We start from the raw sequence: 26,913 nt of genomic DNA on the forward strand, positions 1-26,913 counted from the left end.
CAGGTTATACCAGCTGTACATATATCATTATATACAGGAGATCCCCAGGTTATACCGGCTGTACATATATCATTATATACAGGAGATCCCCAGGTTATACCGGCTGTACATATATCATTATATACAGGAGATCCCCAGGTTATACCGGCTGTACATATATCATTATATACAGGAGATCCCCAGCTTATACGGCTGTACATATATCAATATATACAGGAGATCCCCAGGTTATACCGGCTGTACATATATCAATATATACAGGAGATCCCCAGGTTATACCGGCTGTACATATATCAATATATACAGGAGATCCCCAGGTTATACCGGCTGTACATATATCATTATATACAGGAGATCCCCAGGTTATACCGGCTGTACATATATCATTATATACAGGAGATCCCCAGGTTGTACCGGCTGTACATATATCATTATATACAGGAGATCTCCAGGTTATACCGGCTGTACATATATCACTATATACAGGAGATCCCCAGCTTATACCGGCTGTACATATATCATTATATACAGGAGATCCCCAGGTTATACCGGCTGTACATATATCATTATATATAGGAGATCTCCAGGTTATACCGGCTGTACATATATCATTATATACAGGAGATCCCCAGGTTATACCGGCTGTACATATATCATTATGTACAGGAGATCCCCAGGTTATACCGGCTGTACATATATCATTATATACAGGAGATCCCCAGGTTATAGCGGCTGTACATATATCATTATATACAGGAGATCCCCAGGTTATACCCGCTGTACATATATCATTATATACAGGAGATCCCCAGGTTATACCGGCTGTACATATATCATTATATACAGGAGATCCCCAGGTCATACCGGCTGTACATATACCATTATATACAGGAGATCCCCAGGTTATACCGGCTGTACATATATCATTATATACAGGAGATCCCCAGGTTATAGCGGCTGTACATATATCATTATATACAGGAGATCCCCAGGTTATAGCGGCTGTACATATATCATTATATACAGGAGATCCCCAGGTTATAGCGGCTGTACATATATCATTATATACAGGAGATCCCCAGGTTATACCGGCTGTACATATATCATTATATACAGGAGATCCCCAGGTTATACCGGCTGTACATATATCATTATATACAGGAGATCCCCAGGTTATACCAGCTGTACATATATCATTATATACAGGAGATCCCCAGGTTATACCGGCTGTAGATATATCACTATATACAGGAGATCCCCAGGTTATACCGGCTGTACATATATCATTATATACAGGAGATCCCCAGGTTATACCAGCTGTACATATATCATTTTATACAGGAGATCCCCAGGTTATACCGGCTGTACATATATCATTATATACAGGAGATCCCCAGGTTATACCGGCTGTACATATATCATTATATACAGGAGATCCCCAGGTTATACCAGCTGTACATATATCATTATATACAGGAGATCCCCAGGTTATACCGGCTGTACATATATCATTATATACAGGAGATCCCCAGGTTATACCAGCTGTACATATATCATTATATACAGGAGATCCCCAGGTTATACCAGCTGTACATATATCATTATATACAGGATATCCCCAGGTTATACCGGCTGTACATATATCATTATATACAGGAGATCCCCAGGTTATACCGGCTGTACATATATCATTATATACAGGAGATCCCCAGGTTATACCAGCTGTACATATATCATTATATACAGGATATCCCCAGGTTATACCGGCTGTACATATATCATTATATACAGGAGATCCCCAGGTTATACCGGCTGTACATATATCATTATATACAGGAGATCCCCAGGTTATACCGGCTGTACATATATCATTATATACAGGAGATCCCCAGGTTATACCAGCTGTACATATATCATTATATACAGGAGATCCCCAGGTTATACCGGCTGTACATATATCATTATATACAGGAGATCCCCAGGTTATACCAGCTGTACATATATCATTATATACAGGAGATCCCCAGGTTATACCAGCTGTACATATATCATTATATACAGGATATCCCCAGGTTATACCGGCTGTACATATATCATTATATACAGGAGATCCCCAGGTTATACCGGCTGTACATATATCATTATATACAGGAGATCCCCAGGTTATACCAGCTGTACATGTATCATTATATACAGAAGATCCCCAGGTTATACCGGCTGTACATATATCAGTATATACAGGAGATCCCCGGGTTATACCAGCTGTACATATATCATTATATACAGGAGATCCCCAGGTTATACCGGCTGTACATATATCATTATATACAGGAGATCCCCAGGTTATACCAGCTGTACATATATCATTATATACAGGAGATCCCCAGGTTATACCGGCTGTACATATATCATTATATACAGGAGATCCCCAGGTTATACCAGCTGTACATATATCATTATATACAGGATATCCCCAGGTTATACCGGCTGTACATATATCATTATATACAGGAGATCCCCAGGTTATACCGGCTGTACATATATCATTATATACAGGAGATCCCCAGGTTATACCAGCTGTACATATATCATTATATACAGGATATCCCCAGGTTATACCGGCTGTACATATATCATTATATACAGGAGATCCCCAGGTTATACCGGCTGTACATATATCATTATATACAGGAGATCCCCAGGTTATACCGGCTGTACATATATCATTATATACAGGAGATCCCCAGGTTATACCAGCTGTACATATATCATTATATACAGGAGATCCCCAGGTTATACCGGCTGTACATATATCATTATATACAGGAGATCCCCAGGTTATACCAGCTGTACATATATCATTATATACAGGAGATCCCCAGGTTATACCAGCTGTACATATATCATTATATACAGGATATCCCCAGGTTATACCGGCTGTACATATATCATTATATACAGGAGATCCCCAGGTTATACCGGCTGTACATATATCATTATATACAGGAGATCCCCAGGTTATACCAGCTGTACATGTATCATTATATACAGAAGATCCCCAGGTTATACCGGCTGTACATATATCAGTATATACAGGAGATCCCCGGGTTATACCGGCTGTACATATATCATTATATACAGGAGATCCCCAGGTTATACCGGCTGTACATATATCATTATATACAGGAGATCCCCAGGTTATACCAGCTGTACATATATCATTATATACAGGAGATCCCCAGGTTATACCGGCTGTACATATATCATTATATACAGGAGATCCCCAGGTTATACCAGCTGTACATATATCATTATATACAGGATATCCCCAGGTTATACCGGCTGTACATATATCATTATATACAGGAGATCCCCAGGTTATACCGGCTGTACATATATCATTATATGCAGGAGATCCCCAGGTTATACCAGCTGTACATATATCATTATATACAGGAGATCCCCAGGTTATACCGGCTGTACATATATCATTATATACAGGAGATCCCCAGGTTATACCAGCTGTACATATATCATTATATACAGGAGATCCCCAGGTTATACCAGCTGTACATATATCATTATATACAGGATATCCCCAGGTTATACCGGCTGTACATATATCATTATATACAGGAGATCCCCAGGTTATACCGGCTGTACATATATCATTATATACAGGAGATCCCCAGGTTATACCAGCTGTACATGTATCATTATATACAGAAGATCCCCAGGTTATACCGGCTGTACATATATCAGTATATACAGGAGATCCCCGGGTTATACCGGCTGTACATATATCATTATATACAGGAGATCCCCAGGTTATACCGGCTGTACATATATCATTATATACAGGAGATCCCCAGGTTATACCAGCTGTACATATATCATTATATACAGGAGATCCCCAGGTTATACCGGCTGTACATATATCATTATATACAGGAGATCCCCAGGTTATACCAGCTGTACATATATCATTATATACAGGATATCCCCAGGTTATACCGGCTGTACATATATCATTATATACAGGAGATCCCCAGGTTATACCGGCTGTACATATATCATTATATACAGGAGATCCCCAGGTTATACCGGCTGTACATATATCATTATATACAGGAGATCCCCAGGTTATACCAGCTGTACATATATCATTATATACAGGAGATCCCCAGGTTATACCGGCTGTACATATATCATTATATACAGGAGATCCCCAGGTTATACCGGCTGTACATATATCATTATATACAGGAGATCCCCAGGTTATACCAGCTGTACATATATCATTATATACAGGATATCCCCAGGTTATACCGGCTGTACATATATCATTATATACAGGAGATCCCCAGGTTATACCGGCTGTACATATATCATTATATACAGGAGATCCCCAGGTTATACCAGCTGTACATGTATCATTATATACAGAAGATCCCCAGGTTATACCGGCTGTACATATATCAGTATATACAGGAGATCCCCGGGTTATACCGGCTGTACATATATCATTATATACAGGAGATCCCCAGGTTATACCGGCTGTACATATATCATTATATACAGGAGATCCCCAGGTTATACCAGCTGTACATATATCATTATATACAGGAGATCCCCAGGTTATACCGGCTGTACATATATCATTATATACAGGAGATCCCCAGGTTATACCAGCTGTACATATATCATTATATACAGGAGATCCCCAGGTTATACCGGCTGTACATATATCACTATATACAGGAGATCCCCAGGTTATACCGGCTGTACATATATCATTATATACAGGAGATCCCCAGGTTATACCGGCTGTACATATATCATTATATACAGGAGATCCCCAGGTTATACCAGCTGTACATATATCATTATATACAGGAGATCCCCAGGTTATACTGGCTGTACATATATCATTATATACCGGAGATCCCCAGGTTATACCGGCTGTACATATATCATTATATACAGGAGATCCCCAGGTTATACCGGCTGTACATATATCATTATATACAGGAGATCCCCAGGTTATACCGGCTGTACATATATCATTATATACAGGAGATCCCCAGGTTATACCGGCTGTACATATATCATTATATACAGGAGATCCCCAGGTTATACCGGCTGTACATATATCATTATATACAGGAGATCCCCAGGTTATACCAGCTGTACATATATCATTATATACAGGAGATCCCCAGGTTATACTGGCTGTACATATATCATTATATACAGGAGATCCCCAGGTTATACCGGCTGTACATATATCATTATATACAGGAGATCCCCAGGTTATACCGGCTGTACATATATCATTATATACAGGAGATCCCCAGGTTATACCAGCTGTACATATATCAATATATACAGGAGATCCCCAGGTTATACCGGCTGTACATATATCATTATATACAGGAGATCCCCAGGTTATACCGGCTGTACATATATCATTATATACAGGAGATCCCCAGGTTATACCGGCTGTACATATATCATTATATACAGGAGATCCCCAGGTTATACCGGCTGTACATATATCATTATATACAGGAGATCCCCAGGTTATACCGGCTGTACATATATCATTATATACAGGAGATCCCCAGGTTATACCGGCTGTACATATATCATTATATACAGGAGATCCCCAGGTTATACCAGCTGTACATATATCATTATATACAGGAGATCCCCAGGTTATACTGGCTGTACATATATCATTATATACAGGAGATCCCCAGGTTATACCGGCTGTACATATATCATTATATACAGGAGATCCCCAGGTTATACCGGCTGTACATATATCATTATATACCGGAGATCCCCAGGTTATACCGGCTGTACATATATCATTATATACAGGAGATCCCCAGGTTATACCGGCTGTACATATATCATTATATACAGGAGATCCCCAGGTTATACCAGCTGTACATATATCATTATATACAGGAGATCCCCAGGTTATACTGGCTGTACATATATCATTATATACAGGAGATCCCCAGGTTATACCGGCTGTACATATATCATTATATACAGGAGATCCCCAGGTTATACCGGCTGTACATATATCATTATATACAGGAGATCCCCAGGTTATACCAGCTGTACATATATCAATATATACAGGAGATCCCCAGGTTATACCGGCTGTACATATATCATTATATACAGGAGATCCCCAGGTTATACCGGCTGTACATATATCATTATATACAGGAGATCCCCAGGTTATACCGGCTGTACATATATCATTATATACAGGAGATCCCCAGGTTATACCGGCTGTACATATATCATTATATACAGGAGATCCCCAGGTTATACCGGATGTACATATATCATTATATACAGGAGATCCCCAGGTTATACCGGCTGTACATATATCATTATATACAGGAGATCCCCAGGTTATACCAGCTGTACATATATCATTATATACAGGAGATCCCCAGGTTATACTGGCTGTACATATATCATTATATACAGGAGATCCCCAGGTTATACCGGCTGTACATATATCATTATATACAGGAGATCCCCAGGTTATACCGGCTGTACATATATCATTATATACAGGAGATCCCCGGGTTATACCGGCTGTACATATATCATTATATACAGGAGATCCCCAGGTTATACCGGCTGTACATATATCATTATATACAGGAGATCCCCAGGTTATACCAGCTGTACATATATCATTATATACAGGAGATCCCCAGGTTATACCGGCTGTACATATATCATTATATACAGGAGATCCCCAGGTTATACCGGCTGTACATATATCATTATATACAGGAGATCCCCAGGTTATACCAGCTGTACATATATCATTATATACAGGAGATCCCCAGGTTATACCGGCTGTACATATATCATTATACACAGGAGATCCCCAGGTTATACCGGCTGTACATATATCATTATATACAGGAGATCTCCAGGTTATACCGGCTGTACATATATCATTATATACAGGAGATCTCCAGGTTATACCAGCTGTACATATATCATTATATACAGGAGATCCCCAGGTTATACCGGCTGTGCATATATCATTATATACAGGAGATCTCCAGGTTATACCGGCTGTACATATATCATTATATACAGGAGATCCCCAGGTTATACCGGCTGTACATATATCATTATATACAGGAGATCCCTAGGTTATACCGGCTGTACATATATCATTATATACAGGAGATCTCCAGGTTATACCAGCTGTACATATATCATTATATACAGGAGATCCCCAGGTTATACCAGCTGTACATATATCATTATATACAGGAGATCTCCAGGTTATACCGGCTGTACATATATATTTAGAAACAAGGAGTTTTATAACTTATACTGAGACTTCTGTATTTCCAGACTTTTTCTTTTCCTCGGATAACAGGTCTGTTTTGGAGATTTTTCATGGAGTTCCTGGAAGGGACAGGGAGAGCAGGGACTGCTGGGAAATGTTTATCAGGGTCCAGGATTTGGATAATCCCCCTGTATATAGAGAGTGTGGACACATTTGCTGCTTCAGTTCTGCTTCATCTAAAAGACATAGAAGTGCTCCCTCTCCCTGACCCAACACAAGTGACGGCAGGAGCCCCCCGGCGACGGTACCTGAGCCTCCTCTTAGATGGCAGCTTCTTCTGGATTATCAGCAATTCTTTTTATGAAATGGATTCTGCTGCGACATTGGATCGGCCGGGAGTCGGGTGTCAGGACGGGTGTCGGGTGTCAGGACGGGTGTCGGGTGTCGGGTGTCAGACACAATAGTCGGCTGTAGATGTAATTGAGCGTAAAAAAATCCAGATCTGAAATTACAGGAGGGGCCGGGCTGATTCTTGGAAAAAACACAACGTGGATTAAGAAGCTGAGATTACACAAATTGTTTGGGATTAACAAGAAAAACTGAAAAATTAAGGGGTCTTCCAGTGTATAAATAAACCCACTGATGTGCAGTACTGCATGTCACCTGTAGGGGAGCTGCAGGGGAATGTAGCCGATCACCAGGGATTTAGCAGAAACTTATTTTCACAGGAACTTTCTTGGAAATCTCTGTGGTTCCCCGACCCCTGAATAATCTCGGGATATTCCAGTTAGGCTGCAATAAGGGAGGGGCTAAAACCTACTAGGACCCGCCCTTCAGGATCCTAGAAAAGCTGAGTGTCGGAGTAATGAACATGACGAGATGTCACCAAACATTCCCCTGTACAGACACAAGGAACCATTAGAATTTAACAAGACAGAAGCCGAATCCGTAGGATCCTTATTTATTGGGATTTCTGGGATTTTCCCGCCTTTACCTGCAGATTAAGAGTCTTAGTCCAGATGTAGAATCCGATGTCACAGGAGATTATGTAACGATAACGAGCAGCCTGTAAAACACGGAGCGAGGGGGGAGGGGACGCAATGTTATAGAGAGGAACCCCCTCCTCTAAGTAATTAGTCCGTCATGTCCACACACGTAAGTGTCACCTGACCGGTTATATACAACGTGACAGGACACGGGGGACACGGGGGGCACTAACCACAAACCCTGAGACAGAGAGCGACACGATGAAAAGTAACCGAGGAGAAAATACATCCGACACAAGTTACAGAGAGAACGGAAAAACAACTATTCAAACTGTATTCATACTGTACACTCCAGAGCTGCACTCACTATTCTGCTGCTGGTGCAGTACCTGTGTACATACACGACATTACTTATCCTGTACTGGTCCTGAGTTACATCCTGTATTATACTCCAGAGCTGCACTCACTATTCTGCTGCTGGTGCAGTCACTGTGTACATACATGACATTACTTATCCTGTACTGATCCTGAGTTACATCCTGTATTATACCCCAGAGCTGCACTCACTATTCTGCTGCTGGTGCAGTCACTGTGTACATACATGACATTACTTATCCTGTACTGGTCCTGAGTTACATCCTGTATTATACTCCAGAGCTGCACTCACTATTCTGCTGCGGGTGCAGTCACTGTACATACATGACATTACTTATCCTGTACTGATCCTGAGTTACATCCTGTATTATACCCCAGAGCTGCACTCACTATTCTGCTGCTGGTGCAGTCACTGTGTACATACATGACATTACTTATCCTGTACTGGTCCTGAGTTACATCCTGTATTATACCCCAGAGCTGCACTCACTATTCTGCTGCGGGTGCAGTCACTGTGTACATACATGACATTACTTATCCTGTACTGATCCTGAGTTACATCCTGTATTATACCCCAGAGCTGCGCTCACTATTCTGCTGCTGGTGCAGTCACTGTGTACATACATGACATTACTTATCCTGTACTGATCCTGAGTTACATCCTGTATTATACCCCAGAGCTGCACTCACTATTCTGCTGCTGGTGCAGTCACTGTGTACATACATGACATTACTTATCCTGTACTGATCCTGAGTTACATCCTGTATTATACTCCAGAGCTGCACTCACTATTCTGCTGCTGGTGCAGTCACTGTGTACATACATGACATTACTTATCCTGTACTGATCCTGAGTTACATCCTGTATTATACTCCAGAGCTGCACTCACTATTCTGCTGCTGGTGCAGTCACTGTGTACATACATGACATTACTTATCCTGTAGTGATCCTGAGTTACATCCTGTATTATACCCCAGAGCTGCACTCACTATTCTGCTGGTGCAGTCACTGTGTACATACATGACATTACATATCCTGTATTATATTCCAGAGCTGCGCTCACTATTCCCATGTCCTTCAGGATTACACACGTCGCCCTGTGTCTTGCACATTGTTCTCACATCATCATGTGTTTTGGTGCCACTGAATTTACATGAAATGTCGACACGTTGTTACAAGCAGACGGTTGTTACAATCTGTCAAACACCTGTCACACAGAACAATGCAGGTGGAGACGTCTGTAAACCCCACAACATGCGGCTCAGGGCATTATCTGCTACCACAGACGTCATCTCTAATGAACTTTCCTCCATGGATCCCCTTTAAGTGTTTTAAAGACACAGGCGCCCATTTTGGTACCTGTTTCATTATTTATGGTGGAATAAATTCCTAATCTTTAGGGTCAATCTCCCCATATAAAGGAGAAGACCCACCATGGAATCCTTAGCCGAAGACGTCCAAGAATTTGTTGATTACTTTCACAGAAATGTGTCCTGAGATCCAGAGCTGAGATCCGGACTGTTCTGAAGTTCTGGTGGCTATACTGGTGCTGCCTGACCTTCTTCATGATGATGATGGTGCACCCTCGGACGGTCAGACAAGCAGTTTTGCTTCTCAGAAAGTCCAAGATGCAGAAAATCTATGAAGTTTATGAAGTTTCATTAAGGACAATGTTGTTTTTCATCCGGACCTCCAGGTTCTATTTGGCAGCAGTTTTTTCCTCCCTTATGTTATACATAAGCGTCATTGGTGCGAGGCGGATGAGGTCATGGCTGTCGGTGAATGTCTACGGCTAATCACAGTATTTGCTCTCATCTCGGGAGCCGTGTATTTGCTTGTCTCCTTCCAGTTCAGACGTGGAACCAACCTCGATCCGATGACATCAAAGTGCAAAAATGTAGACGGAGAAGGCAAGTGCTGTCACTGTCAGACGCGTCCCCCAGAGGAATCCACCAAAGTGCTACATGGACTTTCATCTCTTGTTTGACATGGGGATTTACAAACAAACCTATTAGTATTAAAGGATTTTGGAAGTGCGGAGAAATTACATGATAGAGAAAGCGTAAACAATTCTAGGTCCTTGTATGATGCTATTACATACAGGCAAGTCATCAGAGCGGGGAAACTCAAACTCAACTGTTATGCAAGGTCTTCGTACATGGGTGGGATTTTTGGAGAAGAAACCATACCTACTCCTTTAAGGTGTTTCATCTTTATCGTTGGGTTCTTGCACTGAATTCACTCAACTTCACTTTATAAAACTCTCTTCCAAGTGTATCTCCTGCTATTATCAGTCCAAGAACTTGACTTCTTCCCGCAGACTTCTCATTCGGTGATTGGGTCTTCTGATCTTGTAGGAACAACTACTTTCAGTGGAATAAGATAAAGAAAATTCATCACACCCCCAATTATGCTGCAACAGAAAGTCGGGTATGGTGGAAGACATTCTTCCATTTCCCTTCTGGCAACATGAGATCTTACATATCACTGCAGACCTTCCTCACCAAGACAAGATCTTCCTGCTAATACTTGTGTCCAACACTTGCTCTGCAGTCAACACAGGTGACAAAAGATTTCACATTCTGTTCCCATCATCTTTAGTACAAACCTAAAATCTTTAACTTCAGCTACACTCAGGCAACATGAGAAATTCTCTTCTTCTACTTGTATAAACATGGAGCCGAGGTCCTCTTCAGTATCTCTGGGACAAAAAGGCAACGCAGTCTCTTCTCCAGGTTCTATCATATCTTTGGGCAAATTTACTTAGGTCCTTGCGCCAGTTTTCTGTAGGACGTGCACGTTCTTTCTCATGAAAACTACTTGCAGAGGTATTTAAGAAGTGTCCATGCTACATATGTGTCGCACTAGACCCAACACAACACAGATTTCTGCACATAACGGGGCAATCCTGGGCACAACATTTATCATGTAGATCCGACAGAATTGTGTCACTCAGCCCATAGTAAAGGTGCACCAAAAAATAAGTTGGTGCCCTCTGTCAGAGCAGTGCAGGGGGCACCAGATTCATGAAGAACGTGCACCAGCAATCCTGAATCTGGCGCCCCCTGCACTATACACAGGACATTGAACATAGTACACACCCTTCACTGTTCTTAGTAAATGTGGGCCAGTCTCTTCTCCAGATTCTCTCATATTGATAGACTACACAGTCTCGTCTCCAACAGATTGGCAACAAAGTTTCTTCTCCAATATCTCTAGAAATGATAGGCAACACAGTCTCTTCTCAAGTGTCTCTGGTACAGACAGGTAACAAATTCTTTATTCTAGTTTCCTTGCCATAAATAGGCAACACATTTTCTTCTCGAACACCTGAGAGTATTTTTGTGCCTTTTTACAGTATTTCTGCTAGAGATAGGGAACATCGGCTCTTCTTAAATTCCTTAGAAACAGAAACAGAAATTTAGATATTTTCTCTAATTTATCAAACAAAAAAACTGAAATCACATGTTCATAAGTGTTCAGCTGTGACTCATATGTAACTCACGTGCTGTCCATTTCATTCTGATCCTCCTTGAGATGGTTCTACTCCTTCTTTGGAGTCCAGCTGTGTTTAATTAAACTGATTGGACTTTATTAGGAAAGGCGCACACCTGTCTATATAAGACATCACAGCTCACAGTGCTTGTCACAGCACATGAGAATCATGAAGTCTATGGAACTGCCCAAGGAGCTCAGAGACAGAATTGTGGCAAGGCACAGATCTGGACAAGGTTACAAAAAAATTTCTGCATCACTCAAGGTTCTTCTCACAGTCTCTTCTCAAGTGTCTCTGGTACAGACAGGTAACAAATTTGTTATTCTAGTTTCCTTGCCATAAACAGGCGACACATTTTCTTCTCGAACACCTGAGAGTATTTTTGTGCCTTTTTACAGTATTTCTGCTAGAGATAGGTAACATCTGCTCTTCTTTAATTCCTTAGACCAGAAGGTAACACAAGCTCTTTTCTAGTAGCTTTGGTGCTGGCAGGGGACACTTGCTGTTCTCCAGGATCTCTGGTCCAGATATGCCAGCGATGTTCTTCTCCAATACCCTTGGCACAGGTGGCAGTGCAGGCTTTTCTCCAGTATATTCGGCACAGAGAAGACATCACATGCTCTTCTCTATTACCTTTATACATAATATTTGGGTCACTCTTGCTCTTCCCATCTTCTTCCTACTGCTTCTTGTTAGTACAGGAAGCAACTTTATCTTGTCCTACCCAACTACAAGCGCACAATCAGTTCTGCTTCATTGCCCTTTCACATAATCAAACATTTCTCAGAAGGATCTATAGAGGATCCAGGTGTTACAGAAAAATGACTTGACCTCTGATCTTTACATATCAGAGGAAAACCTCATCCATCATCCATGAGCTTCTAGTTCATGTGACTCCTGCCGGGGTCCCCCGGGGTTACCCAGGTTATCAGATGATCTGCGTAGACTAATTGTGGATGAAGCATGTTACCAGCCCAGACCCATCACTGATTCATACATAATCATAAAAAACATGCAAAAAAACACAAAAAATATTATGAATGTTTGGCATCAAATCCAGTTGGAAGCGGAGTTGGGATGTCACAGCTCGTCTGTTCAGTGTTCCCGGAGACTCCAGGGAGAATAGTGATGGTCACCAGAGCCAACATATGGATATTACATAAATCACCGCTATGATGGGTGCTGGATTATCAAACAGTCTGGATTACTAGGTTGTCACAAAAAGTAGGAAACATTCATGGAAATCGTCACCATCATCCGATCATCAGATGTGCCGGGCAACTGCCGGACTGTGGACACATAACTGGAATGAAGTGGCTCATTGAATTCCTGTGGACATTCCAGGGTGGGACGGAGGTCCTCGTCTTCTGCTCCGTCTTCTGCTTTTTACTCTTGGGTCCTGTATTTTTCAGTCTCACATACCTTAGTCTTCTTGGATCCTATAGTCTTGAGTCTTGTGTTCTTGATTCTTCTATTGTTTGGTTTTGTATTCTTGGATTCTGTGTTCCTTGAGTATTGTGTTTCCTAATTCTTCTATTCTTACACTTTGCATTCTTGAATCTTGAGCCTTTGTCTTCTGGTCTTGGATCCCATTGACTTGAATCTTTACATTCTTGGTCCTTTATTCTTGGTTCTTGTAGTCTTGGCCTTGTGTGTTGTATGCCTGACTCTTGTAGTCTTAAGTGTTAATTACCATATCATCTGGTTTTGGATTCTTGAGTATTTTTATGTCTCTGATTCTTCAGCCTTGTATACTTGTGCCTTGTATTCGTGAATTTTCTATTCTCGGACCTTGTATTCTCCAGTCATGTTCTCTTTGGTCTAACATTCCGGTATTCTTGGATCCAATAGTGTTGTATCTTTTTCTTGGAGTATTGTATTCTCTAGTTTTGTATTCTATGTTTTATTCTACTGTTATATCCTCTATTCTTCTTGTGTAATTATTTAGTCATATGTGCCTTAGTCTTGTTTCCTTAAGTATTTATCTATTAGATTATATAATCATGGGTCTTATATTGTTGCATCTTGTATCCTTCATTCTTACATGTTTATGTTGTATCTTTGAGTTTTCTATCTTTGGGTTTTATTTTATTGTTTAGGTTGTTAGTTGCTTCTATTCTTTTACTTGTTTCTTGTATCCTTGATCCTAACATGTTTGGTTAATATATCCTTGAGTTTTCTATCCTTAGATTTTAATTTTTTCAGTTTTCTATTCTTGAGTCTTATACTTTTGCATTTTCTATTCTTATCAGGTTGTTAGTTGCTTCTATTCTTTTACTTGTCTCTTGTATCCTTGATCCTTACATGTTTGGTTATTGTATCCTTGAGTCTTCTATCCTTGGCTTTTATTTTCTGGAGTTTTCTATTCTTGAGTGTTACTCATGAGGTTTCTATTCTTTAGTCTTATACTCCTGAGTTTTCTATAGTTAACAGGTTGTTAGCTGTTTCTATTCTTCTATTTTTGGGTTTCCTATAATCATGAATGCCTTAAGATTGTATTCTTACAGTGGGTAAGGAAAGTATTTAGACCCTTTTAAATTTTTCACTATTTTTTCTTTCATTGCAGCCAGTTGGTCAGATCAAAAAAGTTCTTTTTTTCTCATTAAAGGACAGCCCTTATTGACAGAATGTAACAGTAATGTAGATATTTTTGCTAATTTATTAAACAAATAAAACTGAAATATCACATGGTATATGCACCTTTGCGGTGACTCTCATATTTAACTCACATGTTGTCCATTTCCTTCTGATCCTCCTTGATATGGTTCTACTCCTTCATTGGAGTCCAGCTGTGTTTAATTAAATTGATTGGAATTGATAAGCAAAGGCGCACACCTGTCTATATAAGACCTCACAGCTCACAGTGCATGTCAGAGCACATGAGAATCAAGAGGTCTAAGGAACTGCCCACTGAGTTTAGAGAGAGAATTGTGGCAAGGCACAGAACTGGACAAGGTTACAAAAGAATTTCTGCCGCACTCAAGGTTCCTAAGAGCACAGTGGCCTTTATAATCCTTAAATGGAAGAAGATTAGGACAACCAAACTTCGGCCTTGCTGTCCAGTCAAAATAAGCAATCATGGGAGAAGAGATTAACAAGAGAGGTAAAGAAGAACCCCAGGATACCTGTGTCTGAGCCCCAGAGATGCAGGAGGGAGATGGGAGTCACCTATCACTGCAGCCTCCAGCAGTTGGGGCTTCATGTCAGAGTCTGGAAGCTTCTCCTCAGTGTAAGACATATGAAAGCCGCATACAGGGCGCAAAACACATGGAGGATCCCGGACTATGAGGAATAAGATTCTCTGCTCTGATGAGATGAAGATTGGACTTTTTGGTGTTAATTCTAAGCGGTGGAGAAAACCAAGCGCCGCTCATCACCTGCCAAATACAATCCCAGCAGTGACACATGGGGGACAGCATCGGGCTATGGGGGGGATAGGACCACTGGGTGTAATGGAAGGAAAGATGTGGCCAAGTACAGGGATGTCCTGGATGAGTACTATGGGCTGAATACTTATCACCAGGGGAGATTGCAGGTTTTCTTGTTTAATAAATTATCAAAAATATCTCCATTTATGTTTTCTGTCAAGATGGGGGCAGAGTGCATATTACTGGGGGCAGAGGGCACATTACTGGGGGCAAAGTGCATATTACTGGGGGAAGAGGGCACATTACTGGGGGCAGAGTGCACATTACTGAGTGGCAGAGTGCACATTACTGGGGGGGGCAGAGTACATATTACTGGGGCAGAGGGCACATTACTGGGGGGCAGAGTGCATATTACTGGGGGGCAGAGTGCATATTACTGGAGGGGCAGAGTGCATATTACTGGGGGGGCAGAGTGCATATTACTGGGTGGGCAGAGTCCACATTACTAGGAGGCAGAGTGCACATTACTGAGGGGCAGAGTGCACATTACTGGGGGGGCAGAGTACATATTACTGGGGGCAGAGGGCACATTACTGGGGGGGCAGAGTGCATATTACTGGGGGGCAGAGTGCATATTACTGGGGGGGCAGAGTCCACATTACTAGGAGGCAGAGTGCACATTACTGGGGGGCAGAGTGCACATTACTGGGGGGGCAGAGTACATATTACTGGGGGCAGAGGGCACATTACTGGGGGGGCAGAGTGCATATTACTGGGGGGGCAGAGTGCATATTACTGGGGGGGGCAGAGTACATATTACTGGGGCAGAGGGCACATTACTGGGGGGCAGAGTGCATATTACTGGGGGGCAGAGGGCACATTACTGGGGGCAAAGTACATATCACTGGGGGGCAGAGGGCACATTACTGGGGGGCAGAGTGCATATTACTGGGGTCAGAGGGCACATTACAGGGGGGCAGAGTGCATATTACTGGGGGGGCACAGGGCATATTACTGGGGGGGCAGAGTGCATATTACTGGGGGGGCAGAGTGCATATTACTGGGGGGGCAGAGTCCACATTACTCAGATTACTCAGAGGCAGAGGGCACATTACTGAGGGGGCAGAGGGCACATTACCGGGGGGGGGGGGGGGAGAGCACATTACCGGGGAACTGAGGGCACATTACTGGGGGGCAGAGTGCACATTGCTGGTGGGCAGAGTACACATTACTGGGGGGCAGAGTGTACATTACTAGGGGGCAGAGAGCACATTACTGGGGGGGCAGAGTGCACATTACTGGGGGGCTGAGAGCACATTACTGGGGGGCAGAGTGCACATTACTGGGGGGCAGAGTGCACATTACTGGGGGGGCAGAGGGCACATTACTGGGGGGCAGAGGGCACATTACTGGGGGGCAGAGTGCATATTGCTGGGGGCAGAGTACACATTACTGGGGGGCAGAGTGCACATTACTGGGGGGCAGAGTGCACATTACTGGGGGGGCTGAGTGCACATTACTAGGGGGCAGAGTGCACATTACTGGGGGGCAGAGTGCACATTACTGGGGGGGCAGAGGGCACATTACTGGGGGGACAGAGTGCACATTACTGGGGGGCAGAGTGCACATTACTGAGGGGCAGAGTGCACATTACTGGGGGGCAGAGTGCACATTACTGGGGGGCAAAGTGCACATTACCTCTGTGTGTCTTGTGTTCTACTATTGTGTTCTCTGTAGTTGGCTCTTTTTTTCTTGAAGCTTTTATTTGTGGCTTCTCCTGCATTCTTGGACCTTCTTCTCACGTATGTTCTGCTCTTGGACTTGGTAATCTTGGTTCTTGTATCCTTAAATCTAATATTCCCAAGTCTTATTCCCTTGGATCATCAATTCTTGGAACTTCAGTCCGTTCTTGTATCATTGAGTTTATTAATGTTATTCCCGACTCTTGTATTCCCGAGTCTCTTGGCTCCAGTCTTCGTAACATTGAATCTTCTCCTCTTCTTTTGTTCGGAGCCTTGTAGGATTGGGTCCTGTCCTGCAGACGCTGTGATCCAACTGTTTGTATATGGATTCTGTATTTGCTGTCATGTGAGATCATCCACAGCTGTTGTTTTCTAAGAGAGAAGCAGAAGGGATCGTTCAGGATCAAGACAAATAAATTAAGGATTTTGTAAAAAAAAAAATAATGCAAATGTAATTAATTTGTTTATCTGGAGCCACATGTCGGTTCATTTCGTTACATGTCAACGTTGAACGTCCTCCAGAATGTTTTAACTTTGTATTCAGTTAAGTTCATTTGTTGTATTTGTTATTTGTCTTCCAAACTCTATCTCATATGTCGGAGAATTATACAAGACTGAGCATATAATATCAGATATGTTGCTCTTTCCAGTATCGGCCGAACGACTCTCCAAAGTCAAAAGACAGAGGGGTTACGTTTTATACAGTCGAGTCTTTTGTGCTTTCTATACCTGGGTGTCACGGGTGCCGCCGCGACCCTGTGTGTTCCTGCTCCTGAGTTCCCGTGTTCCCATGTTCCTGCGTTCCTGGGTTCTTGTGTTCCTGCGTTCATGTTACCGTGCTCCTGTGTGTTCCAGTACGTTCCTGTGTTCCCGTTCCTATCTGCCTGGACCTCCCATTGCTGACCCTGGATTGGACTTGACCTTGCATCTCTTCCGCCTGCCCTGACCCTGAGCCTAGACCTAACCACGAGATTGTCTTCCGCTAAGGTACCTGGACCTCGGCTGCAACTGTGGGATAGTAGCATCTGTGGAACGACCTGGTGGAAACCTGCCACAGCAAGTCCAACCCGCTTTGCGGCAGGCTCTGGTGAAGACCGGGTACCACTTAGACTCTGGTTCCAGGTGTCGGCTAGTACCACCTCCCGCAGTGGTCCAGAGTGATCCACTGATCGTGAATCCTGACAGTAAGATCTGGCCATGGATCCCGCCGAGGTTCCACTACCTATTCGGTCCAATCTTACCAGAGGATCCACTCATCCTGTACTGTAGGTCCAGAGGATCCACTGATCCTGAATCCTGATACTGGGGTTGTTCCAGTAGTGCTATGGGTGCATCAGGGTAACCAGAGGAGTCTCTGCAGACCCTGGCAGGTCATAGGAAACTGGTGAGGCAGAGAATAGTCAGGAACAGGTTGAGGTCGGAGCAAGGGGATAGGACTGGGATACTTTTTCCATGAATACATTGCCTTGTAAATCTCACAGAGGTGAAATGTCCCTCATAAAACACTCCTCTACCACTCCCACTGGGGTGACGTAGTTTGTTGTGCGTGTTAGGATGACGTGGCCGACGGTCGCCTTATTATGCGCATGCGCAGTAGGTTCTTGCACGCACTGTTTACATGTGAGAGATCACTTGTACCGCTGACTAGGTATTATACTGGACCACTGCCAGAGACTTCCCCATTAAGTTCCCTAATGAGTTGACCTAAAGAGCACTAGGTGTGCAGCCATGAATTTTTTTTTGCCCCTGATATAGGAGGAGACTCCATCATCAGGGGTCTATTCCCAGGCGCCACCACTCTGCATCTCTCCTCACTCTCTACTGGCCTATGCGATTGATAAAGGCTGTTACACCAGCCGAAAACGCATGAATTTTGGCCATATGTCCTAATAAAACTCTACTTTGCATATTGGACTGCTTGGATTACATTTTGTGCAACCTACCAGTATGTTTTGGAGTGTGGAAGGCAACTGGAGGACCCGGAGGAAACCCACATAAACACGGAGAGAACATACAAATTCTTTGCAGATATTGACCCTGGGACTTGAACCCTGGTCCCCAGCGCTTCAAGGCTGTAATCTAACCACTGAGCCACTGCACCGGCTCCCAGAACTTATACTCACTATGGATGAAAAGCTTCGGGCATAATTTTTATATATAGGTTCTGTATAGCAGGACCGAGTTTTGGACTGTCCTTGTCAGGAGAGGAGTCTTGGGGTGTTAGGGAACACCTCACCTAAGTAAATAGGGACACTGTAGGCACTACAAGTACCGACATACCAGTTTCCTGATACCCTGGGAAGCCCCTTGGCTTGATCGGTTGAAATACTCAACTATAAACATGACTGAAATGGTGAGATTGTTCCAATTCTATTTCATTTATGTTGCATGACCATCTATATTTGGCTATGATGTCCAACCTTTGTCCTATTGTACGTTCCACTGTAAATTTTGATATAGAAGGACTGTTTTACGGTGTAGCTAATATTGAATAAGATTGTTATTTTATTGTATCTAAGTAAAAGTTAACTTTTATGAATTTCACCATTGCTGGTGTTTATAGTCTATTTGGATGGTTTGGTACTAAGCCTTTTTAGTGAGGAGTTGCAGAACTATACTATACTATACAATACTATACTATACAATACTATACTATACTATACTATACTATACTATACTATACAATACTATACTATACTATACAATGCTATATTATACTATTCTATACTCACTAATTGTTCTCTTTGGCTTGTTTTTGCTAGAAATGTCCCTCATAGAAGCAGATGGACGCGTCGCATGGTAAGTGATGCCGACCTGACACCGGAGATGAGGATGAGAAGGACTGTAATAACCTCCATCACTTCTGCTGGTAACAAGCCATTAGTGTTATAAAAGATTGATGGACCCAAGAATAATCATTGTCAGCAGTGCAGCAGATACCATTAGGATACAAACCCCAAATTGGCAAATTGGTAAATTCTGCAAAGCTACACATAAAAATATAGGGGGTTATTTATCAATGGTTTCCCTGGGCTTTTTTGGTGTGAAAAAAAGCCTAAAAAAAGTTGCATTGGGTTTTTTTGAGACTTTTCACTGCTACAAAGTCTCGTGGGACTATTTCCACCTCTTCATTAATCTGGAGTAAACATAGAACTGCTGCAAAGCAAAGCAGATTCATGACATGGGACTTTTGCAAAAAAATCTTTTAAAAAAGTTTTATAGTTATTCCTGCTGGGACTTTTTTATGCATCTTGAGACTTTTTTTGGGACTTTTTGAAAAAAATCCCCCCAGACCGAAAGTAGACCATAAGAATATTTATTAAAAGGCCAAAGCCACTTTGATGAACCTGATGGGCAGCAGAGCCCCAAAAATAGACATAGGGAGCCTAATGATAAATAACCCCCATTGTTTCCTCATAAGGTAGAGCAGAATTATAAGGGATCTCCTCACCCTCCGCACACAGCGTCCCCTGCTCTGATGCCGTGATGTTGAGCAGTTGTGACCACTACATGGTGCTGAGCTCCTCCATTTTCCCTATTTCCTATATTTTGGAGATTTTGCACCTCCTCCCCATTTCCAGGCTGATTCATCCCTGTAACATTATAATTTTTTTCTCTCCGACCACAAGACGTTTCCCATCTGCTCAGTTCGAGTCATTTCACAGCTCGGACCAGATGTCCCCACATTTTCCATCTTTGTTGTGGAGTTTGATTCTCTACACATTTTCGTGCAGTGACGTTGGGGCGAGCCGGCGGCCGGGCTGCGTATTACCTCAGCCCATTAAATATCTAACTATCTGTAACTATTTTCCCATCGTTGACCTTGCTGGAAGATGTTGAGGTTTGTTGGGGGACAATATGTGAGTGTCCTCACCGTACATGAGCGTTTATCTCAGCTTCTCCTCCCGTACGTAACAGCTGGAGCGCGGCATTGTCTCCCTGGCGTCTCCAGAGCCGGAGCAGAGAATGACTTTTCCATGACATGTACAAATAAACCCATCAAAGATTAAGTCTAAAGCGTCTGCTAATGGACCTCAGACATAAAGACGGTAATAGAAGAGCTACATGTCTACTGGATTTCTTGCCCGGGACATATGGGAGATCGTCAGAGGTATAAAGAAGATTTATTTGGTTGCTTGTATTGTCTGCGTGAGATGGATCCGCTCTTTGTTCTTTATCTTTATCGTGTATGATGTGAAGCCAGCTCCTTATTGTCAGCCAATGTCTGGAACCGTAAGACGCTGCTGGGCATGGACCATGGACCTTGGCTGAGGTCTAGTGCTCTCATCGCCTCTGGCTGCCTCTTCTTCTGTGATCTGGAGACTCATGGGGTGCAAGTGCCAGCTCTCGCTTCTACTTAAAGAGATGCTTCATGCAGTTCCCATCCAATCCCTGTCTGTTCTCTGTCTAAAATATGGTTTATTATGTGCGATATAACTTCCAGTGTTCTCCCAACCTACAGCCTGACTCCCCATGTAATGCAGCAGCCTTGACCTTGACCCATACCTGACGACTCTTTCTCATAGCCCCTCTGGTGGTCTCCTTGAAGGGTGAAAAACCAGGACGGTCAATTAGACAATGGTCTAAGGAGTGACCCTAAGGGCTCATGCACACTAACGTGTGCCTGCCCATATAGCCGTATGGGCGTACCTCTTTAAAGCAGATGGTTGACACAATGGCCCAGATATATAATAACTGGTGCATGTGCATTCGTTTTCTCTGCACTTGCTTTGTGCAAGTTGCATCACATTATTTAGTAGTGTCTCGGGCTCTCAGTAAATCCAGTCAGTTTTCAGGATGTGACACAGTTGTACCTTTTTCCTTGGTACTTTGCTTCATGGAGCATGTGACAGAATTGTGATGCAGCTCATTAATAAATGTGGGCAAACTAGGAACACAACACCCACCCCTTTATGTGCAAAATTTTCAAAACCGTTGGTCAAAATGCAACCGCAACACAATTGTGGCAAAAACACATAATATATGTACAAGATCCAAAGACACTATGGGGCAGATTTACTTACCCGGTCCATTCGCGATCCAGCGTCACCTTCTCTGCGGTGGATTCGGGTCCGGCCGGGATTCACTAAGGTAGTTCCTCCGACGTCCACCAGGTGGCGCTGCTGTGCTGAAAAGCATCGTTGCGCACTGGAATTCACCGGGCCGGACGAAGTGAAGGTAAGTGCGTCCCAAGCGACACTTTTTTTGTTTTAAATGCGGCGGTTTTTCCGAATCCGATAGGTTTTTGCTCGGCCACGCCCCCCGATTTCCGTCGCGTGCATGCCAGCGCCGATGCGCCAAAATCCAATCGCGTGCGCCAAAATCCCGGGGCAATACAGGGAAAATCGGCGCAAATTGGAAATATTTGGGTAACACGTCGGGAAAACGTGAATCGGGCCCTTAGTAAATGACCCCCTATGTGTCTGGCACAGACACAGTAATATATCTGGGCCAATGAGTCTGCAGCCCTCTAAAGAACTAGTAGAACCATGAAACCTTCATGACCCAACACTTTCTTCTTTAAGGAGCTGGGACCAGGAAGAAGTTAAGTTCATTATGTGACAAAGTCATCCATATTCCATAGATATGTCCTTCTCTCTCCACCTCTTTCTGGAAATTCATGTTGCACTGAAATGGTCTCCTTCCAAATTTAAGATCACTATGATAAATCTAAGCCCCCCCCCCCCATCCTCGAGATAATTGTTAAATTGTTATTGCAAAATCCGGAATCCATAATGTTCCTTCCTGCTATGAGGCCACTGTTTACATAGTTATACATGTCTCAAAGTCCAGAAAGCAGAATCTTATCTGATGCCGAGCGTCATCTTCAGGTCAGGATCTGATAATGATGATGGACTTTGGGCCAATTCCACCTACATGGTCAATAAAAGAAAGCTAAAGGGGGTGTTGTGGTTGTCGGTCTTATCCTGATGGGATCCAGGAGCTTCTGTGTCATATAAGAAGAGTCAATGATATAAAGGACACGTGGTACATGGTACAGTATTTGTTTGGGGGTCCTAAAATGTGTCGGCTAGGAAGCCGAGAATCCCATTAAGGATACTAAAGAAGGGCAGAACTATGGACCTTTATCTTGGTCCTCTTGTTTTTGTTTTCTGTGTTCCTGACCTTGGTTTGTTCTACAACTTCAATATCTCGTCTATGACCTGATGTTTTCCTTTGACAATACCAATTAGCATTGACTATGAATCTGTTCTGCCTCCCCCGACCCAAGGCCTCTTAACTGCGCGAGAATCCCCGACCTTGGCTTTCTCCTCACTACCCTCTGCCTCCTTTTTGCACCAACATCTGTTGACCTGCCACAGTCCACTGCCACCTACTTAGGACTGATCCATGAAGCAGTGGCCTGGTGACAGTGGTCCAGCTATATTCATGGGTTAACAGGTAAATATCACTTAGATAAGGCTCTTGGAGGTCAAACCGCTTAGGTGGCATTGTGCGTCCACCACCAGTTACAGTAGAGTATCATTTGTAACATTGTAACATTGATCTGGTGCCCACTATATACGTTGTACTCAGGGGCTTCAGGTATCTTAGGAGTCTTCCAATGTCAAGTAGACATATACGACTTGTGTAATGACTTCATAAGTTGGAAGCAGTGGCGGCCATATTCCTCAGGAAGAAACGTAGCTAAAAATAAGTCTTGATAGAAGAAGAAGACAACTCAAGAACTTGTATTTACTTAGGATTTTCTTCTTTAAACAAACCCAAGAAGAAGCTGCCACTCACCCTCATGGAAAGAACTGAAACCCAACACCAGGGAGCATTGCAATCAGCGGGGGCACGGACCTGTGTGTTGCTCCATGTGGTCTTATCCCAGATCCAGGCCTCCAACTCTTTCTCCTAAGGACCTGAAGAATAAATACAAATCTGTCAACACGGGGGATTGGTTTCAAGAATAATACAGGTCGACCACATCAGCGAGACCTGTCTGTAAAACTAAGGTTATGCAACTTAACATCTAACCTGCCTGAAGCCGACTAGATCCACAACACAGATAAAATATTCCATATAGACCCATTGGATACAAAGGGAAAGCGGCGAGGATCCCGGCCGCAGGTTACGCCTCCGCACGCCTTCTCTGAAGTTAATAATAATCATTTTCTATTTTATCTTCAGCTAAAACAAACACCTTCTTCTAGGAATTTAAAGGACAAGGCGGCCAATGTCTGATTCCACTTCTGTAAATCCAAGCTACGAGAATAACTTCAGTTTCCTGCTTGGAAAGGAAACAGCGTTTTCCTTCAGATATATAAATATTACTTCCGTGACGACTGGTCATGTCTTCTGTTATAATTATCCCGCCAGTCATTCAGCCATTATTACAGTACAGTTTGGGGTATAAATACAGTGTGTGGACTTACCGTATCCTCACCTTTCCCGCCGAGATTACTGTAACAATGGACAATAGTCTAAGACCTGAACCAAAACTTCTAACATTACACACGGAAAAAAAAGTGGATATTGGAGGATTAGGTCCCTGGCTGGGTATAGCTGTAGTAACATTGAAGATGGGAGATGCCACCTATTGTTAGAGGAAATAGCATCAGGGATTTTGGATTTCAACTAAACTGGTTATTACTAGAGGAGATTGTAGGGTACTGAAGGGTCTAGTGAAGGGACCAGGAGAGCCTGGAGGTAACAGAAATTTGGGGAAAAAGGTGTCTGTTGGAGGACAGTCAGCTAGGGAGGGAGGTCTGGGGGAGGACTGTGGAGTCTGAAGGAGGAGGAGAAAGGGGACTGGAGGGGGACAGAGAAGTCTAAAGGAGGAGTTTGTGGCCTTTGTGGTTGCGGCCGTTTGTGTAGAATTTCCATGCTGGACGGATAAAAGAGAAAAAAAAGTGCAGAGAAACAGCCGTAAGTCACAAAAGCCAAGGCGAGTCTGGCAAACCTTGAGGAGCAGCCGAATCAGGAGGAGGGTGGAAAAAGTCAAGGCACAGCTGTTCTCAAGGATATGGGATAAGCGCTAAAGCATGTGGACGCCGGCCGAGGAGCTTACATTCTGCAGCTTCATACAGAAAGAGAAGTTTCAGGAGTAGCGGAGCCTCAAGGGGACACCGGAGAAGATCCAAAATGGCCAAAATAGCTCTGATTCTATGATCACCATGTTACCAAATGTCACATACTCCATTAGTTGTTACACTTTCTGAAAAATGTATCATTAACTTACACAGTGGGGGTGGGGGAGGTGAGCCCCCAACTATTACATGGTCTGTGTGATCAGGGGCACACTGGGTAGTAATGTGTCCTCAGCAATGTTAAGTCTTGGGGGATCCTCCTAATACACAAATCTCCCCCACACGGCTCTCCATGGCAGCTACCAAATCCTGCCTTCTAGATAAACTCTTCAGTAATCAGAGAACAGAGCACAGCAGTGTGAGGACATTCCCCAAGTGCACTTGGAGAAGTTACAATCCTGAAATATAGATCCTTATATCACAGTCCTGCTGCTACTAACCACATACACAAAGATCTGATTACAAATCTCTCTAAGGACAATACATAAAGGGAACCTACCACCATGATTCTACCTATAAAGGTAGAACGGGTGGTAGGTGGATGTAAGGGACGTGAGGATAGACCTTTTTAGAGATAATCCTTACGTCCCCGCTATCTTTTGGTAAACTTTATTCTCTACGCCCCAGTAGCCACGTTACTCCTCCTACCCTGTTGTGTGCGGCGCGCAGCTCCTCGTAGCTGTGCGCCCTCGTTCGGAGGGAGCATGCACAGTAACTCCGGCCTCGGAGCTGTTGCTGCTCAGCATGTCGGACGAGGGCGCGCAGCTACGAGGAGCTGCACTCCGCACACAACAGGGTAGGAGGAGTAACGTGGCTACTGGGGCATAGAGAATAGTTTGCCACGCGCGGCTACTCCACGCCCCAGTAGCCGCATAAGAAAATTTACATATTAGGGGAATAAAGTTTACCAAAAGTTAGCGGGGACGTGAGGATTAGCTCTAAAAAGAGCTATCCTCACGTCCCTTACATTCACCTACCACCCGTTCTACCTTTATAGGTAGAATTGTGGTGGTAGGTTCCCTTTAACACTGGCTGCAGAGGGCGCAGAGCACAACAGTGTGAGGATACATCCTCAGTGCACTTGGGAAAGTTATGATCCTGGAAAAATAAATCCAGATATCACAGTCCTGCTGCTACTAACCACATACACAAAGGTCTGATTGCAAATCTCTTCAGGGACAATACTTAATACTGGCTGCAGAGGGCACGGAGCACAGCAGTGTGAGGATACATCCTCAGTGCACTTGGGAAAGTTACAATCTTGGAAATATAAATCAAGATAACACAGTCCTGCTGCTACTAACCACATACACAAAGGTCTGATTACATATAAATCCTCATATCACAATCTTGTTTCTACAAACAACATACACACAGATATGATTACACATCTTTCCAGGGACAATACCTGCCACAAGCTGCAGGGAGCACAGAGCACAGCAGTGTGAGGACACACCCCCAATACATTTGAAGTAGATACAATTGTGGAATACATACATCCTGTCCATACATTTCGGCTTTGCCTGCTCTGGGCAGTATCGTTACAGTCTCCGAGTCTTGATAC

The sequence above is a fragment of the Engystomops pustulosus genome, chromosome 10 (assembly GCF_040894005.1).
Source record: "Engystomops pustulosus chromosome 10, aEngPut4.maternal, whole genome shotgun sequence".
Classification (NCBI taxonomy): domain Eukaryota; kingdom Metazoa; phylum Chordata; class Amphibia; order Anura; family Leptodactylidae; genus Engystomops; species Engystomops pustulosus.